The following is a 14,043-nucleotide window of genomic DNA, read 5'->3' on the forward strand; positions in this document are numbered from 1 at the left end:
GGCAAGAAATAAACAGCTTACAGTTTTGAGGCCAAGAAATGTCCAAATCAGAGCATCAAGGTGATGTTTTCTTCTCAAAAACCTCCTGCCAGTGATCCTTGGCTCCTCTGCCACTGAGTAAGACATGGTGGCATCTTTGTCTCTCCCTTCTCTTCTGGGTTCTGTTGATCTCAGCTTCTTGCTTCCATGGCTTTCTCCCTGTCTCTATATGTATTCCATTTATAAAGACCCTAATAACAAGATTAGAATCATCCTGAATGAGGTGGATCACACCTTAACTAAAATAGTCTCATCAACAGGCCCTGCTAGGAATGGGTTTACATCCACAGGAATGGATTAAATTGAAGAACATGTTTTCTGGGGGTACATTCAGCTTCAGACAACCACAGGGCCCATGCGGCTGAATTAGCAGACAAAAATTTTAGAGCAGTTATTAAAAATATCTTAAAGATCTAAAGGAAACCATATTTAAAGACTTAAAGGAAGGTACAATAACAATGTCTCATCAAATAAATAGCATGTGATGATTAATTTATTAATTAATATTGTTTAAAGGAACCAAATTGAAATTTTGGAGTTTTAATGTACATTAACTGAAATGAAAAAGTTATTAGATGATTTGGAAGTATATTTGAACTACCAGAAGAAATAATCCAAATAATCCAATCAAAAGACAGAAATCGCCAAATTTGATTTTTTAAGATCCAACATTATGCCCACTCCATGAGACACATTTGAATTTGTATACAAATGGGTTAAAAGTAAAAGAATGGAGAAAGATATATAAAGTAAAGTACAACTACAAAAGATCTAAAGTTATGATATTAGTACAGGAAAAAAATAGATTTTAAAACCAAAAATATTGCTAGAGATAAAAAGGAAAAGTTTATACTCAAAAAACAGGGTAATCCCCCAGGATGATATAACAATTATAAACATGGACACATCTAAACATAGAGCTTCATATATAAACAATAAAATATATGAAGCAAAACTACCAGAATTGATAGGAAAAATAGACAATTCAGCAACAATTTTGGTTATTTCAATGGCCCACTTTGAATAATGGATAAAAACTAAGCAGACCCATGCGAGAGATGCGAGTTCAATTCCCAGCCCATGTACTTCCCGGAAACAAGCAAACAAGCAAAGAGAAGGAAAAAAACAAGCAAAAATTTAACAAATGGTACTGCAATAACGGGATATTCACATTGAAAAATAATCAAATGTGATCCGGCCACACAGCATACCAAAAAAAAAAAAAAAAAGTTAAGGAGCAACTTGAGAAGTACCATAAACCAACTACACCTAACTGACTTCTATCAAATGCTCTACTCAACAGCCATGGAATGACCATTCTTCTCGTGTGTGCATGAAACATTATCTAGGATAGAACATATGGAGACCATAAAACAAGCCATGGTAAAAGGAAAATGATTGAAAGCCTACAAAGTATGCTCTCTGACCATAGTGGAATGAAAAAAGATATCAATAACAAAAAGAAACTTGAGAAATTCACAGATATGTGGAAATTAAACAGAACACTCCTGTATAATCGATGGGCTAAAGGATAAAACACAAGGAAATTGGAAAACACTTTAAGATGAATGAAAATGAAAACACAAAATGACAAAACTTATGGGAGGCAATAAAATCAATGCTTAGAACGAAATTTTAATATAAATGCCTCCATTAAAAAAGAAGAAAGGGGTGGGTCGCAGTGGCTCAGCATACAGAGTTCTCACCTGCCATGCCAGAGACCGGGGTTCAGTTCTGGTGCCTGCCAACGCAAAAGTAAAAAAGAAGAAATATCTCAAATCAATAACCTGCCTTCTCCCTTAAGAAATAGAAAAAGAAGAGCACACTAAACACAAAATAATAACAGAAAAAAATTAACATTACAGCAGAAATAAATGAAATTGAGATGAGAAAAAAAACAATAGAGAAAACCAAGGAAGCCAAAAGCAGGTTCTTCCAAAGTATTAACAAAATTGGTAAATGTTAACCTACCTGTACTGACTAAGAAAAAAGAGAGAGAGAGAAGCCTCAAATTTCTAAAATTGGGAATGAAAGAGGGATTATCACAAATAACTTTTTGTAAGTAAAGGACTATAAGGAAATGTTTGAATAATTGTGTGTCAACAAAGTGGGTAACAAAGCAAATGGACAAATTCCTAGAAATACCTACCAAAAACTGAGTCAAAAAAAAAAGAAAGAAATCAGCATAGATTAATACAAAGTAAAAAGCCTGGATGAGTAGCTCAAAAACTTCCAACAAATAAAAGCCCAGCTACATAGCTTGACTGGTTAATTCTACCAAACATTTAAAGAAGAATTAATACCAAATCATCACAACTTCTTCCAAATGATAGCAGAGGAGGGATTTTTCCCAATTCATTCTGTAATGCTGGTATTATCCTGACACCAAAACCATACAAACACATCATAAGAATAAAACCAATTACTTTCCTGAATGTGGATGCAAACACCCTAACCAAAATACTGTCAAAGCAAATCCCGCTACATATAAAAATGACACAGCAGGGCAAAGTTGGGATTTATCCCAGGGATGCAAGGCTGGTTTTCAATTATGCAATATACCATATTAATAAAAGAAAGGACAGAGAATATTTGATCATGTCAATAGCAAATAAGAAGTCCTGGGTGAAACCGAACACCCTTTCAAGGTGAAGGCACTCAACGAAACAGGTATAGAGGAGAACTCTTTCAACCTGATAAAGGAAATCCATGAAAAATGCACAGTCGACAGCATACGTAATATATGAAAGCAAACAAATGTTTTCCCCCAAAGGTCTGTTACAGGAATGTCCATTCTTGTCACTTCCGTTCAACATTGTGATGGAGTTTCCAGCCCAGGCATGTAGGCAAGAAAAAGATATAAAAGGTATTATTTTTCTTTCTTTTTTTTTTTCTTTTTTCTTTTTTTTACTGCTTCATCCAACAAAAAGGAAACTTTATTGAAGTCTCAAGGTCAGATTTAGGAAAGAGGACACCCTGTTAAAGGGCTAGGCACAGGGTCTGACACAGGAAATGCGACCACCGTCCTAAAGTCCTTGACTCAGAGGTGTCCCCGAGGCCCCACAGGCAACCCAGGCCTCATCAGGTGGTTTGCTGGTGTCCCAGGGAGAGCAGGCAAATTTGCGGGGCACCACTCCACCCCAACCCCTGCAGGAATCACAGTGCAATCCCACAGGGCCACCACCTAGCTAGGTATTCAGATTTGAAAAGAGGTAAAATGACCTTTATTCACAGATGATATGATCTTATATAGAGAAATCCTAAGTAATCCACTAAAACCATTAGCACTAATAAATTCAACAAGGTTGCAAGTTACAAGGTCAGTATAAAAATCAATTGTATTTCTCTACACTAGCAAAAACAATTCTAAAATGAAATTAAGAATTAATTTACACCAGCATCAAAAAGAATTAAATACCTAAAAATATTTAAGAAAAATAAGCGCAAGTCATGTACATTCAAAGGATGAAATATTGTTGAAAGAAATTAAAGATCTAAATAAATGTGAAGACATCCTATGTTCATGGACTAGATGACATAATATATAGATTTGTCTACAGATTTGGTACAAACCATGTCAAGTGGCTTTTAAAACTCAGTTGTTTTGTTTTGTTCACTGAAAATGATAATATGATTTTTAAATTCATATGTAAATGGGAGGCAATCAGAATAGCCAAAACAATTTCAAAAAAAGGATAATAGTGGAGGACTTACACCTTCTGATTTCAAAACTTACTGCATAGTGATTATACTCTAGACGATGTGGTACTGGCAAAAAGCTGGAATTGCAGAATTAGGAGTCCAGATAAATACCCACACATCCGTGGTCAATTGATTTTTGACAAGTGTGCCAAGACAATTTAATGCTGAAACACTGGTCTTTCAAAAAACTCATGGTGGAAAAACTGGGCATCCAAATGCAAAATAATGCAGTTTAACCCCTACCTGTATGCAATAATTGACTCAAAATGAATCACAGACTTAAGTTTGAGATATAAAACTCTTAGAAGGAAACAGGAAAAATAAAGCTTCCTGTTCTTGAAGCAGGTAATGCCTTTGATAGGCACAAACCCAAAGCAAAGAAAAAAAAGAAGAAAAAAAAGGTAAATTGAACTGCATGCTTCAAATGATGCCATTAAGAAACAGAAAATGTGACCAAAAGAGCAAAAGAAAATATTTGTAATGCATATATCTGATGAAGGACATGAATCCAGAACATGTACAGAACTCTTACAACTCAAGAATAAAAAGACAATTAACTCAATCTAAAAAATAGACCCAGATAACATATGAAAATGGTCAATAATACTTGAATGTTCAATATCATTAATTGTTTGAGAAATGCAAATCAAAACTGTAATTTCACATGAACTGATTGTTATAATAAAAATGATGCACAAAATAAGTATTACCATAAGACTCAGAAATTCCACTCTTAAGAATAAACCCCAAAGTTTTTCTCTGGGATCTCCATGGCGTGGAAACAGCAGCAGCTGCTGTAATGAGGCTGTGGCAGGAAAACTACAAGCTAGCTGTGCCGGCCAGGTCCACTGTCTCCTGTGATAAAGCACTTTTGAAGAAACATGTCCATACTGTTTCCAGTTGCTGGTGCTGATAACTCTAGAGTGCATCTGAAACGCAAGCCCAAACTGGCACACAAAATTCAGAAGCTTCTTCATCGAGAAGTAAAAAAATTATACACTCAGTCTTAAAGAAGCAAACACTGTGAAAAAGGGCAAAGACTCCCAAAAGTGTATTGTTGATTCCTTTGTAAAACATGCAATAGAAAGTTAAACATCCCTGTAAAAGTAGAAGCTTTCTATCAGCCCTGAAGAACAATCTTTCCACTTCTACAAAGAAACCCAGCCCAAAGACACCAGGGAGAAAGACTCAATGTTCTGCAAACCTAAATCATGCTATGGTCGATTCCAAAGGCAAGAGTCCAGCATTAATTTGCAGAACACCTTCCACTGGACAGCCGACACCCATGTCCTCTTCAAAGAATGGGAGCAAAGCACAGGACACTTCTCTCCATTAAAAATGTTACTTAGTCAGAAAGAATCCCCAAACAACTGAAAGGTGGACTTCAGACATTTCTTGTCTTCTCTGTGAAAGATGGATTTTGAAAATAAAAAAAATCTAATGTAATTTCTGAAAGTAAAGTTTGAAAAAGAACATTTTTCATTTGTTCTTAAAATACATGAAAACTAGGTCGAAGAGCAAACTTCTCTTGGCATCCTTCAGTGTTTTGGAAGAAAATACTTCATTGGAATGAATAACTGAAATCAGTCCCACAAAGGGTGGTTGTGAGAATCAAAAAAAGTATGCAAAAGGTCCTTGTACTTGATATACATATATATAAAAGTGTGTGCATGTATATATATGTGTCTGTGTGTGCAGATATTGTCTATTATTATTTTCCCCTCCTTTAATTAGCAATTTTTATTATTTATGTTTTCTTTCATAAGAAAATTTAGACATTTATGAGAAGGTCTGCTCACGAATGAAAATTTCTTCCAGGTATCTACAGCTTTATTGCTAACTCAGAACGAGGATCAATTATGTGTGATCTCGTTTTCCTTCAATCAGCTACATAACTCTATATTAGTAAAATTTTACCATTATTCCCATTTTGAGTGCAAAAGTAAATATCTGGGGCAATCTTGAATTACAGATGATACAAGAGGATATTGAAGCTTTCATTTTTACTACTTTGTATTACTTCTATAATAATATTTCACCTTAGGGATATTTTAATTTGCTCTAGTGAAGACTTATTTGTAGCCTAAAAATTACATCAGAACATAACATAGTAAGCAACAATTTACCTATCTTAAATATTTTCTGGGACGTAAATAACCTATACATGTATATATATTTAATGATAAGCTAGGATTGTATTCAAGCTGCCTTTTAACACTCTTTAAATACTGTAACTACTTGAAAAAGAAGAAACCCCAAAGAAATTAAGACAAAACAATACAACACACCATATTAATTAAATAAAAGGCAAAACACACATGGTCATCAAAAGACAGACACAAGTCACTGAGGCTGTGGGGAAATTGGAACACTCAAATGTTGTAGGAATGAACAATGATGAAGCTGCTTCAGAAAACAGTTCAGCAGTTTCTTCAGAATGTTAAATGTAGAGTTACCATATAACATAATAATCCCACTTCTTGGTATGTACTCCCAAAAAAGAACACTTGTGACTGAATGAAAATTTATACATGAATATTCATAGGATTATTTATAAGAGCCCAAAGTGGAAACAACCTAGATGCTCATAAACTCATGAAAGAATTAACACATTATCATATATCCATACAATGGAATATTATTACAGCTTTAAAAGGAATGAAGTTCTGAATCATCAACTTGGATGAAACTTTAAAAAATTATATTTAAAAAGTGAAAGAGGTTAATCACAAAATGTATGAATACATTTATTAGAAATATTCAGAATAGACAAATCCATAAGACAGAAAGTAGATTAAGTGTCCTCTGGGGCTGGAGCAGGAGGAAGTAAGGGAGAGTAGCCAAGAAGAAGGAATGGCTGCTAATGGACACAGGTGTTTCTTTTGAGGGGTGAGAAAAAATGTTCTAAAATTAGATTTTGGTGATGGTATCACAACCTGTGAATATCTCAAAAACACTGATTTGTCTACGTTAAAGGAATGAATTGTATGGTATGTAAATTATGCATCAATGAAGTTGTTTTTTAAAGCAAGTTACATTAATTTGTTGGCATGACAATGGGGACTGATATTAGAAATGGGGACTGACAATTTTGGGGGAGAGGTGATAAGTAACAATAAGATCAACTACAGCACTTTAATGTCTTTTTGTAAGAACGCAGATATTATTCTGGATTCAAAAGATTGAAACAAAGAGAATCTAATCCACTCAGCATAAGTAGTAGAAATTTGAGAACCTGATAGACATTTAAGAAGAACATGCAAGCAGAGGGATCTGCACGTACAGACATTGACATGGAATAAATAGAATCAGCCCTGGTCCAAGGACAGCTACTAGAGCCGTGTATGGGACTTAGAAAGTCTCCTGGGCCTCGTGGAAGATGATTATAGAAAGAATGGTTGGGTGGAGATCATGGAAGTTCTCACATACCTTGCTGGGGATTTACAGCTTCATCAAGCAATGGGACATCATGGAGAGGTTTAAGCTGGAGGCAGCCATAATCACATTTGCATTTTATAAAGTTAGTTGGATTATTTTTTTTGTTGTGCTTTTTTTTTTTTCCAATAATGTGGGGAGAGGATTACTGAGGATAGACTAGAGGTAGAAAGAAAATAGAGGGGCCTGTTTCAAAAGTCTCTTGATATAAAATGGCAATTGGCTGTTGCTATGGAGAAGAGAGGCAGAATCGAGATATTTCTAAGGTAGAATCAATATTTGGTAGCAATTTTATATGGAGTTGAGATATAGGAGAAGATCCGGGTATTTGCCAGGCCTAAAGTCATCATAGTCGTGATTCAGGCTCAGAAGGCTGGTCAAGTTTAGAGAGAAACAAAGAAAAAGATGGAGTAAATGCAACAATAGCTGAGTAGCTCCAAATAATTGCAAACTAACTCAAGCTCTTTCTAACACATCTTGACTGTAGATCACAGCAGTGCAGCTTAAGTATCACTTCTCTCTTTCATCCATTTTTTTTGCACACTGTTAACTACTCCAGCACCTCTCTCCTCAAAACTTCCAGAAAACAAAGCCCCATCCCCAAAACCTCATTTTTTATTTTCAGCCTCCCACTCTCCTCAGTTTGCACTGCAAAACCCTCAAAGGATCAGCTCCTCCATGCAGGCTCTTTCTTAGAGGGTAGAAGAAGTAAAGAAACTGAGCAGGCAAAGACAGACTCTATTTAGCTAGGGACAATTAGTTCAATAATTTGTGTGTCTTCATACAGTTTTCTGAGTTTCAGAGTTCATTTTTATCTTCTCCCTTGGAATTATTCCATGCTGGTAAGATTCTGAAAATCCCCCTCCTCTAGTCACAAAGCAAAGTCCCAGCCCTACTGAAATAATTTATCCTCTTAAATTTAAGATAAATAGAGGCTAAGCTGCTAGGACACAGGTACCGATTGGAAAACATCTCTTTCTGCCCACAGCAAGGGACTCTGAGTAGGGACTGTTGGCAACAAGCTTGCCAGACTGGTGTGGAACTGAACAAACAGATGCCTGAGTGTCTATTTATCTAAGGCCTGTGAACAGGCATGTTAACCTTAGGAAACTTTCTGTACCCCCACCTTGCCAATGGGCCCAGGAGTGATGAACAGATACATCGAGAAGATGTTCCTTCTCGCACGCAGACTGAAGGAGACCTACCTGATGCCAAGGGCTTTGGAACTAACATCTTCAGCTGCCCATTTTCCCAATTTAAGCATTTCAGCAAATTCCTCTCTGAGAAGTACCGGTCTATCTGTTGCTTTAGACTAGAAAGCAGATGGATGTAGTTTACAGTTCAATCAGGAATCCAAATTAAAGTCACTGGCTTGTTCTTAATGGGATTAATGGGAATTGAGGAATATAACCTGGCAGCTTGAGAAGCTGGCAGTAAGCCCACCCTATGTTAAATGCACATAGGTAAGCCAAGCAGCTAGGACCCCTTTCTGGGATGTCAGATCTGGACCAGAAATCCTACTGGGAGGATGGCACAGGATGGAAATGCTCTTGTTTAGTAATGACAAAACATTTTCTAACCCAGCACTTTTTTTCCATTTGTTTCATTGAGGTGTAAGTTCTATACAGTAAAATTCACCTTTTTAAAATGCACAATTCTGTGAGTCTTGACAAGTATAGGCAATCATGCAACCCCCACCGTAATCTAGACATAGAATAAAACTTTCCCATACCTTTTCATAACCAACTCCTTCTCCCACTCTCAGTTCTTGGCAACCACTGTTCTGTTTCCTGTCCCTATAGTTTTGTCTTTGCAAGAAGGTCATATATGGAATCATACAGCATGTAGTTTTTTAAAAATATATGTGTATTTTTATTGAGATATCTTCACACACCATACAATCCATGCAAAGTATGCAATCAATGGTTCATCATAACATCACACAGTTGTGTATTCATCACCATGACCATTTTTAAAGAACATCTGCATTAGTCCAGAAAAGAAATGAAAAGAGAAAAGAAAAAAAACACACATCCCATAATATTCACCTCTCCCTCTTATTGACCACTAGCATTGCAATTTACCCAGTCTTAAGACTTGCAATAGAGGTAGGTTAACTAAGAGAGTGTAGTATTGACAGATAGATAGATAGATAAATCAGTGGAGCAAAACAAAACATCTAGAAGTAGATCCACAGTACATAGCTTTTGAAGCTGGCTTCTTTCACTAAGCATCGATGTCTGAATGATTAGCAACTCACTTCCATCAAGGCTTTCCTTAAACATCAATTCACTGAGGCATTTCCTGGACAGAATATATAAAGTTTGCAAAACTTGTACCCACATGACAATTCCTCTCCACTCCCCCTTTATTTTTTCTCCTTTCCACTGTCACTATATAACAAAATATATATTTTTCTTTTTTGTCATGTTTATTGTCATACACACATTTAGAATGACATGACAGAATACTTTTGTTTAATATTAATCAGAATTGGTTCTCCTTATATATTCTATCACACTTTTCTCCATTTTAAAAAAACTGCCAGGGTGTTTTGCGCTTCTAGCCTCAAGAATATTTGCCCTAGAGAAAGCAGACATAGCCTCAAGTCAAATAGCTTTCCAACCCTTTTATAAAAGATTAAACCCAATGAAGATAAATGATAGAGGGGAGAGATTTCTCTCATTTAAGACAAAGAGGTATGTTGTACACCTGAAAGAACTGACCCAGAATTTGCCCTTTGGCAGAACCCCAAGAATCTGCATATGTCAGTCAGAGGAGAATGTTAAGGTATCTTCAAGGAGCGAAACCCTAGATATGAGATATTTTCTACACCCCTGAGAAGTCTGAGACCCTTAGAACATGTGGTTTGGACAAGAAAAACGTCTGCTGCAACTACATTAAAATGGAGTTTAAGCACATTTTTTTTTCCCACCGTGACAGTTTGAAACTATTGTGTACCTCGAAAAAGCCCTGTTCTTTAATCCTGATTCAATATTATTGGGTGGGATCTTTTGGATTAAGTTCTTTCCATGGAGTTATGATCCACCAATTGTGAGTGAGACCTTCTGATTAGGTGGTTTCCATGGAGGTGTCTCCACCCTTTAAGGGTGGTTCTGCTTACTGAGGTCTTTTAAGGGTTAAACATTTTGGAAAAAAGCTTCAGAGCTGACATAGGCAAAAGATCTTTGGAGATGCAGAAGGAAAATGCCCCTGGGGAAGCCTTTTGAAATAAGATGTCAGGAGAGAAAACTAGCAGATGTTGCTATGAGCCTTCCCAGCTGACAGAAACTCCCAATATAATTCTTCAACAAAGAATCTTTCTCTGGATGCTTTAGTTTGGACATTTTTAAGCCTTAGAACTGTAGGCTTGTAACTTAATAAATTCCTTTTATAAACCCCAACCCATTTCTGGTACATTGCATTCTGGCAGCCTTCACAAACCAAAACACCCATTTTCTGGAATGTTCTTGGGTTCTAGTGCAACCCTGAAGAGGAAACCAAGGATCAGCAATGGCTGAGTTGGAACTCCCCCTAGCTTAGCATGGTGAGAGTGACCCATGGAGATTAACTAGACTTGAAAGAGAAAAGACAGTACTATTTGGAATACTATTTACAGAGTACTATTGTTATGATCTGAGATAGAAAACCGATAGAAGTTCCTAGCATCAGAGAGTTGAGAGTAACAGCTCGATATACCCTCAGGCTGAATACATCAAATCAATGCAACAGAGCTTGGTTGGCACACACTCTAGATAGCTGTTGTGCCCACTGGCAGCTGACCTTTGACAGAAGCTCTTCATCCTAATGGAGTGGGCATGGCTGGGCACTTGAAGGAAATATTCTAATGTGATAATACAGTAGGAGGTTAGTGGGGATTTCCAAGAAACTGATTTTAAGGCCTCCTTAAAATTATCATTATCATATCCTGGTCAATTGTAATGACCAGAGAAAACATAGGTCTACACCTGTCTGCTTTTCACATCTCAATTCACTGGATGGAGAGTTCTGTGTGATTTGAAATGATTCATTTGAGATAGCTCGAAATGTCACTTTGCTGGTCCCAATCATGTGGGAGAGGATGCCTCTGCCAGTCTCCTTTGTCTTTACTCTTGGGGAAGTGGATTATCTTCAGTGGGAAAAAAAATTCCCTTTGATTCCATGAGTATATGAGGTATGTTTTAGTGCATTCAGAATAGCTCAGAGCTTTGTTACTCAGAATGTGGTCTATGGACCAGAAGCATCAGCATCACCTAGGAGTTTGCTGAAATGTCTAATTGTAGGATCCACTGAGATAGACAATGTGCTGGTCCATAATATGTCTAGAAAAATTCACAAAAATTGAAATCAGAAAAAATATTTTCATTGATCACAATGGAGTTTAACTAAAATTCAAAAACCGAATGATATATAGGAAATCTTCAAATATTTGATATGAGTTGTGGAAGAAATCTCAAAGAAGTTATAGAATATATTGAGCTGAATGAAAAATGAAAAAAAAAAAAAAGCAAACCAAAACTGTGGGTGCAAGTAAGGCCTTTTTTTTAACATGGGCAGGCACCGGGAATCGAACCTGGGTCCTCAGGCTTGGCAGGCAAGCATTCGTACCTGCTGAGCCACCGTGGCCCGCCCACAAGTAAGGCCTTTTAAGGAAATTTTTAGTATTAAATATTTCTATGAAGGAAAACAGAGAGGTCTAAAATCAATAACCTAAATTTCTGCTTTAAGAGACCAGAAGAATACCAAGTTAAGTGCAAAGTGTAAAGGAAGAAATAATAAAGATTAAAAATTCAAATTTAAAAAGTCAAATAAAAATAAAGCTGAAATCAAAATTTGCTTGTTTAATAAGAAAATAAAGCAATGATAACCTCTAGACAGACTGATGAAGAAAACAAGAAGAAAGGAAAAACACAAATTACCAATATCAAGAATAAAATGGGGGACACCAGTAGAGGTCCTATAGACCTTTAAAGGGACAATAAGGGAATTTTATGAACAGTTTTGTGCCCTTAATTCTATAATGTAGATGAAATCAGACAAATTCCTTGAAAGGCACAGACTACAAAAGTACTCTAGAAGAAATGATTAACACTGAGTGTGGGATGGTAGAAACTGCCTGTACCCCAGAAAATGGAATCTGTAACTGAAGGTGTGAATTGTAATTTTGATAAGGCTAATTTGGTTAAGGTGTGACTCACCTCCATCAGGATGGCTCCTGATTCTACCACTTGAGTTCTTTATAAGAGAATGGAACTCAGACCCAGAGAGGAAGCCACAGGAAGAGACCAGGAGATGCTGCAATATGACTTGCTATATGACAGAGGAACCAAGGATCCTGGGCAGCCAGCCCCAGAGAGCCGCAGTCTTCAGGGATAAGGCATCACCTTGATGGTGTTTTGATTTGGACATTTTCCTGACCTCAAAATTGTGAGTAAGTAAATTTCCATGGTTTAAACCAAACCATTTCATGGTATTTGCTTGCGCAGCCAAGGGAACGAAACCAAACCGCCTTATACCTATTAAATAAATGTGTAATTTTAAAGTTTCCCACAAAGAACTCCAGGCTTAGATGTCTGCATTGGTGACAAAGTGGAAATTGTACCAATTTTATGTTAATTCTTCCAGAAAAGAGGAGAGACTACGTCTCAAATGAGTTTAAAAGGCCAGAATCCTCCTGATACAAAAACCACACAAGGCATTACAAAAAAAGGAAAGTACAGTGCAATAAACCTCATTAACATATTGCAAGACTCATCAGTAAAATTTTAGCCATTCAAATCCATGAATATGCTTTTTAAAAAAGCTAATATATATCAAGACCAAGTGGGGTTTATCTCAGGACTGCAAGTCTGGTTGAAATTTGAAAATTCAATAATGAAACACTTGTATTGCCTGACTTCAAGATTTAGTATAAAGCTACAGTATTGCTGTAACGATTGGCATGGAAATTAATGGGACAGATTAGTAAGCCCAGAAACAAGAGCCCATACATAAATAAAAATCATATAAATTGTTTTTTTAGCAAAGGTGCCAAAAAAACTAAAGGAAAATATTTTAATACAGTCCTTACTAAGGATACATTTTATGAGGATAAATACTAAGGACAGTGTGTTTAATAAATGGAGATGAATCATTTGGACATCTAAATGAAAAGACTTTAACCCTTATCACACTTTACAGATGAAAATTCATTTGAAACTTTTAAAATAAAACAAATAGGAAAAACCACAAAGAGAACTATCATAAAGGATCCAGTGATACATATATATATATATATATATATCTGCATTATTAAAAGTACTCAAATTTAATAAACATCAAACTGGAAAAATATGTAAATGTCGAACATGTGTTCATAATTTTAATATAAAAAGAACTCTTATACATCTAAAATTAAAATTCAGTTGGGCTCTGAGAACATTACAAGATAATACCTCTTGGAAGATAATTGCAGAATGCTAATACACATGAGAAATACTCAATATCACTAGACATTCAATAAATGAAAAAATGTGACATTTTTTAAAAATTAGGGCACTAAATACAGGTAGTCATGTTCACTGCTGGTAGAGCATAAATGGAGCAATTTTTCTAGAAAACAATTAAAAATATTTAGCTGAAATCCATTAAAAAATGTTTATATGTTTTATCCCCAATCCTACTTCTCAGAACCTCACTTTGTAGAATATAGCCTAAAGAAATTATCAGAAATACAGAATTGTGTTTTGCACAGTTTATTAGCTCAAGCACCATGTACCATAGTACTACCATAAGGAAACAATCATTGTTTCTATGCCCTTGGTCATTACAGACTGTAGTGACATCCCTGAACCTGCATTCGATTATCGCCTGAATCCCCACTTGATC

At 36.0% G+C, this 14,043-nt stretch overlaps 1 long non-coding RNA gene and 1 pseudogene across 1 annotated transcript in view; one reads left to right on the forward strand and one right to left on the reverse strand.

Annotated features, from left to right (window-relative positions):
* LOC143660339 (uncharacterized) overlaps positions 1 to 14,043 on the reverse strand; it is an 86,554-nt gene that overhangs the window by 69,344 nt on the left and 3,167 nt on the right. The window lies entirely within an intron of this gene.
* Positions 4,512 to 5,151, forward strand: LOC143659980 (UPF0711 protein C18orf21 homolog pseudogene; annotated as a pseudogene).

Source organism: Tamandua tetradactyla, chromosome 16, assembly GCF_023851605.1.
Source record: "Tamandua tetradactyla isolate mTamTet1 chromosome 16, mTamTet1.pri, whole genome shotgun sequence".
Taxonomy (NCBI): domain Eukaryota; kingdom Metazoa; phylum Chordata; class Mammalia; order Pilosa; family Myrmecophagidae; genus Tamandua; species Tamandua tetradactyla.